At 47.0% G+C, this 4961-nt stretch overlaps 1 long non-coding RNA gene across 1 annotated transcript in view; it reads right to left on the bottom strand.

The window, feature by feature from the left end:
* The window catches only part of LOC143439399 (uncharacterized), an 18096-nt gene extending 13135 nt beyond the window's left edge, over positions 1 to 4961 (bottom strand). Inside the window, exons 1-3 of the long non-coding RNA XR_013107661.1 lie at positions 4593 to 4961; positions 4239 to 4298; positions 2623 to 2735 (exon numbers count right to left, since the gene is read on the bottom strand). This is a non-coding gene — a long non-coding RNA (uncharacterized LOC143439399). The remainder of the gene's footprint in view (positions 1 to 2622; positions 2736 to 4238; positions 4299 to 4592) is intronic.

The raw sequence follows: 4961 nt of genomic DNA, 5'->3' as shown, positions 1-4961 counted from the left end.
TTGAAAGGATCTTGCCCTTCTTTATATTCAGGGCTTAATTTGAACAAGTTCAAAACCGCCTTGCAGAGTTCAAAATCATTATGACAGGCAAAAATGCAGTGAAATAGCACACCACCGCCAGTTAATTATGAAAAATCCCTTAATAGCCAACATTATTATAAATTATATAGCCATTATGACAGGAACAATTGAACTCTGTTTTTCTTGCCCAGCACTGGAATCTCAAACAATGCTGTCTTGTTGAGGAGAGTGACCTGGGTGTACTTGGAGGCAAGCTGACAGTTTCCGTGGGTTACCTTTGATGACCACAGGGATTGTGGACTTCTGAGGATGCTCTGCTTCTGGGAGAGGTGAGGCAGTGGACTGGCCAGTCTAAGAACCAACCTCATGTCAGACCCACCTACCATCTTCCTGCTGCCACTACAAGGCCTTCCCCCACAAGACCTCCCAAGCACCTCTAACCTGGTCTTCGCTCTTTTTACCTAGTCCCAGCTGAAAGAACCCCTCTAGGCAAGCTCCCTGACTGATCCTCCTTCCTTCAGGTGTGCACCGAGAGTCCCCTTGTTGTTGTTGTTTTACGTGTACACTATGGAATTCCTTCCAGACTAGGATGCGAGACAGAGACCTTAGGTTCTCCCTATAACTCAAAATTGTCACTACGAACTGGCTGTGGAGGCGTGTTCCTGTCATCCCGACACTTGGGCAGCAGAGGCAGAGTCAGGAGAGTCCAGGCGAGCCTCAGCTACAAAGCCAGACCTGTCTCAGAAAATGCAAGAATATAAATAAATAAATAAATAAATAAATAAATAAACGGGTCACGGAGCCCGAGAATCTCCTGGGGACATGTATGAAAGCACAGACTGTGGCTAACCCAGGTCAGCTGAGTCTGCAGGTCTGAGGTGGCTCTGGACTCGGATGGTTTCTTATACCAAGGACTTCAGGTATGGATAGGGGACAACACCTTGAAGAAACTACTGACATAGAGTCCCTTAAGTTAGCTATCCAGTTAGGCAGAGTGTCCCCTGCCCCCTCTATCCCAGGGTTCAAGAAGACTCTGACTGTGACACCCAGGATAGATCCAGGATACCCCCTCCCTCCTTCCCTTCTTCCTTCCCTCTTTCCTCTCTTTTCCTCCCTCTCGCCCTTCCTACTGGCTCTCATATAGCCCAGGTTGGCCTTGAACTTGTTATGTAACCTAGGGTGACCTTGAACTTCTGACCTTCTTGAGTGTTAGGATGACAGGGGTATGCACCCTGTTTCTTTGGTGCTGGAGAATTGAACTCATGGCTTTGTGTGTGCTAGGTAGGCACTCTACCAGTTGACTTATATCCCCAGCCTGAAGGACTGTCCTTAAGACAAAGAATCCAAGCGTGTCGAAAGCTGGAGAGATGGATTAGTGGCTAAGGACAGTGGCAACTCTTCCAGAAGAGCCAGGTTCAGATCTCTGCACCCACATGGTATTTTACAACTGTCTGTTACTCTGGTCTCAGGGGGCTCCAACTCTTCTGGCCTCTCAGGGAACCAGACGTGCATGTGGTACACAGACATGCAGGCAAACACCTATAAACATCAGTGACCAGGGTGGCATGATGACCCTGAGGGTACAGTAGTGACATGAATACTCCAGCAGTGACCAACAGTTCTCTAGACTTGGGGCCCCTCCACGGGAGGAAAACCATGTGTGATACCGGAAATCTAGCTAACTTCTTAGTGCTGGTGAAGTCAGTTATTGCAGGAGAGTCTACAACTACTAATTTACCAAATCAGCATAATTCCTAACCACACTCTCTAAACCTTAGTCTTGTCTTCATCCTTCATCGAGGAAAACTTCTCTTTACAACAGACAGAGACCATTACAGAAGACCACAACCTATCATAATGCAGACTTGTGGAGCCCAGTCAGTAGATACAGCTACAGAACACTCCCACACTTAAGACTCAGCGAGCACTGCAGAAGAGAGTGTGGAAAGACCATGAAGACAGAGGACAGGGGGCTTGCTGTGAGATCGTGTCTCCTAGTAACCTATGGGTGTTTTATGTACCCATAGAGTCTTACCAGCATGACAGCCCAAACTTGACTTGAACAGGTTCAACACCAATGGACATGCCAAAATGGACACACACATACATATACACGATAACAATTAGTGACAAAAGACACAGTGAATTTGAAGGAGATTGTGGAGGGGTACATGGGAGGGTTTGGAGGGAGGAAGGAGAAGGAAGAAATGATGTAATTATATCATAATCTCAAACTTTTTTTTTTTGAAAGAAGAGCGTGTGTCGTTAAACACAGGCCTTCAGAAGCGCCCCAGGTGAGAACGCCAACTCCACTCTGCCTCTGGCAGCTGCTGAGAGGCCTTATGGTCTCAGACCTGGACAGGTGAGAGGCCCCTTCCCGAGCCTCCTCCTTCCAGCTAAAGCAAAGACTTTGTACTGAGGGGTTTGGGGGGCTTAGCCCCTGTGTTGGTTTGAATGAGAAATGTCCCCCATTTGTTGATAGTGTCTGTCATTTGAACACTTGGTCCCTGTTGGCGGATCTGTTTGGGGAGGTTTAGGTCATACAGCCTGGCTGAAGGAAGTGCGTCACTGGGGGCAGACTGAGAGTAAAAGAGAGCTTACCTTTCTTCTTTCTTCCAATCTGCTTACTCTGCTTTCTGCCTCTGGTTTAAGCTATGAGCTTTCAGCTTCCTGTTCCCACGGCCATCCAGCACGGCAGGCTCATTCCTCTGCAACTGTAAGTCCAAGCAAACTTCCAACTAAGTTGCCTTAGTCTGTTGATTGCAGCAACAGAAAGGTAACTGTGACGTGTATTAGAATTCCCTGGGGAACTACAGAAAGCCCAAAGGCCAAGCACACTGAGGGATGAGGCCGTGGCTCAGCCTGGCACGCCATGAACCAGGCGTGTGGCTCCTACCTGTAGTCTCAGTACTCATGAGGTTGGTCTGGGGTGTAAAAGTTGCTTTTATTCTCCAGATGTAATTGTCACCTCAGAGGCTTACTGCCTCTATCTGCAAACCTAGGCCCTAATACTGGAAGATTCTAGCCTCCGAACAATCTAATCTAGGTCTAGGATGTTTTCAGCCTCTGAGACTTAGAGCTGAATAAGCTTACCCCTTCTTTCGGAACTTTTGCCTGACTGATTCAGTTGGGTTGTTCTGGCTCAAACTTTTCTCCAGGCTTACTGATTCAATCTGGGTACTCTCAGCGTCTCCTGAATTGCTGCTCTGTTTGGCCTCAAACTAACTGTAGTCATCTGTTCTAATCTTCTGGCTCCTTCATGTTTTCTAGCTCATTCTGTTTTTACCTGTGTCTAGCTTGTTCTCTCTTAATTCTATCTCTGTAAACTCTCCAGGTAAAACTGCTTGCTTTCCCCCTTCTTTCCCCTCTCCCTCCCCCTCCCCCTCTGCACTTCTTCCTTAAGTAGCTTCCCTTTCTTCTCTCTTCTTGAGAGAGTTAGGAAGATCCTATTCTGCCAAATCTTTCTCTGATTCATCACTTTGTCTGCCCCTCAATTAGACATCACTTTCAAACATGGGTGCTTCCTTCTACAAATTAACTTTACCTTAGTTTGGGATTAAAGGTGTGTACTAAGGGCTGAGCCATACATACTACAACTAGAAACAGGTTTTATTCAGTATCTGACACAATCTTGGGGTTCACAGGTTCACAAATATCCTGAAACACTGGGAGTAGGGAGAGGAGTGTTATTTAGCCAGTGGTTTTCAAAACACCCAGGTGACTGGGAAACATAGAGCAGTCCCAGTGCCTGAGAGGATGAGAGCCAGATATTATCTTCCTGTGCCTCCCACTGCCACCTTTGCCTCTTTCTCACAAGGGACCTGGCCCACTAGAACATCACCCCTTCTTTTGTGGTGACTACTCAATCACCAGCAAAGGGCATGTTACCAGGGTTAACGAACTCTGCAGCCTTAGTGGTGGCCTGGCCACACAGTAGGTAAATGCTGGGACTAGAATCCAGCCTGGATCATCAGGGATGCAAAGCCAAAGATTTTTTTTCCCAGAACCCAGATTTTTTTTTTCCAAGAAAGAGTTTCTCTGTGTATCCCTGGTTGTCCTGGATCTTACACTGTAGACCAGGCTGGCCTCAAACTCACAGCTGGAATCAGAGGCGTGCGTCACTACTGCCTGGCTGAACCCAGCTGTTCTTAAGAAGCATCACTGGTTAGTAAATAAAAGCCATACTTGGAACAGAGGTCCAGGCTGGGTCTACTTACCCATTAGGCACTGTGTCTGCAGTTCCTGTTGTCCACAATCCTTTACAGAATGTTTTAGTTCTGTTTAAATTAAAAAGAAACAAGGGTTAGGAATGTAACTCAATGGTTAGAGTGCCATCCTAGTGTACCAAAAGACCTAGGTTGGATCCCTAGAATCCTGTAAAGTAGGACTGGTACCTTATAGGCACATAGGGCTGTACTGCCCATTATTCCAGAGGCCAAGAGCTGGAGGACCAGGACTAGCTCCAGGCCCACTGGGCAACATCATGATAAAAATAAATAGATATCCACAAATCTAGCCTGGGCATGGTTTTTATGTCAATACATTTGTGAAATATGTTTTAAATTATTTACAAAAGTATGTGTCCAAAGATGGAAGTGTCCAGGGTATGCAGGGGTCATAATGTTGTCTTGTGTCCAGCACCAGGCTCTGGAGGATGTAGCTGACTCTGTCCTCTGTCCCTTCCCTGAAGGTGACTTTCGCCAGACGGAATGAGGACAGGGTGTATTTCTGATGGCCTCCTGTACATCAGGCTTTGGAGAGAACAAAAGCATGAAGCCAGCCCTGGCCTGGCTGGAAAGGAAGACGTACACACAGGAAGTCCCAAGCAAGGCGAGACAGGATGTACCGCCCCACTGTCGTCAACTCTTACCTCTGTCTCTGCTTGGTCTTGTCATTTCATTTGTCATTTGAGTCATGTCCTGCTTTGCAGGACAACGGAC

Source organism: Arvicanthis niloticus, chromosome 26 (assembly GCF_011762505.2).
Source record: "Arvicanthis niloticus isolate mArvNil1 chromosome 26, mArvNil1.pat.X, whole genome shotgun sequence".
Taxonomy (NCBI): Eukaryota; Metazoa; Chordata; class Mammalia; order Rodentia; family Muridae; genus Arvicanthis; species Arvicanthis niloticus.
Note: the sequence above shows the minus strand (reverse complement) of the source record. Positions and strands in the feature narration are given on the sequence as shown.